This window comes from Hipposideros armiger, unplaced genomic scaffold (genome assembly GCF_001890085.2).
Source record: "Hipposideros armiger isolate ML-2016 unplaced genomic scaffold, ASM189008v1 scaffold_613, whole genome shotgun sequence".
Lineage (NCBI taxonomy): Eukaryota > Metazoa > Chordata > Mammalia > Chiroptera > Hipposideridae > Hipposideros > Hipposideros armiger.
In genome coordinates this window covers 36,538-37,079 of record NW_017731963.1, presented here as the reverse complement: position 1 = coordinate 37,079, position 542 = coordinate 36,538, and positions in this window count along the sequence as shown.

Sequence of the window (542 nt, the reverse complement as noted above, 5' to 3'; positions counted from 1 at the left end):
CTCCCCCATTTCTTAAAGGGAATTCCTTATACACTGTACTGCCTTCACTCATGTCTTAGAATATATAGTATATGTGTATATGTATATATATATGTGTGTGATTTTTCCATATTATTACTTGTATACATATAGTTTTAAACTTACATTCACTTATATTTATTTACTGGCCTCTGTGTTCTGCTTTTCTCTGCTCTCTTGGCTTAATGATGCTACCTTCAGATGTATGAAGCAATGGGCTTGTATTGAAAGGCAACACTTATAATTTGATTTTGTCACTAGGCTAGTTCCAAATCTGGCCCGTAAGTGTTCATAGAAGTTCTTGAGAAAGTTTTGGGGTCTCACCTCTTGCTAAGAATGTTTACTCAGAACTACCTTTTATAATTAACATGCTTTTACCTCTCAAAGTGTTCCAGAGCTGGGAGGATAAAGTCAAGGCGCTGCTCTAATTCTTGTTATCCCCCTAGCTAGTGGAAAGAGGGAAATGGGGCAGGCGAGAGTGTGCGCTATCTTTTTAAAGCCCAAACTGGCGGGGGTGGGGGGGG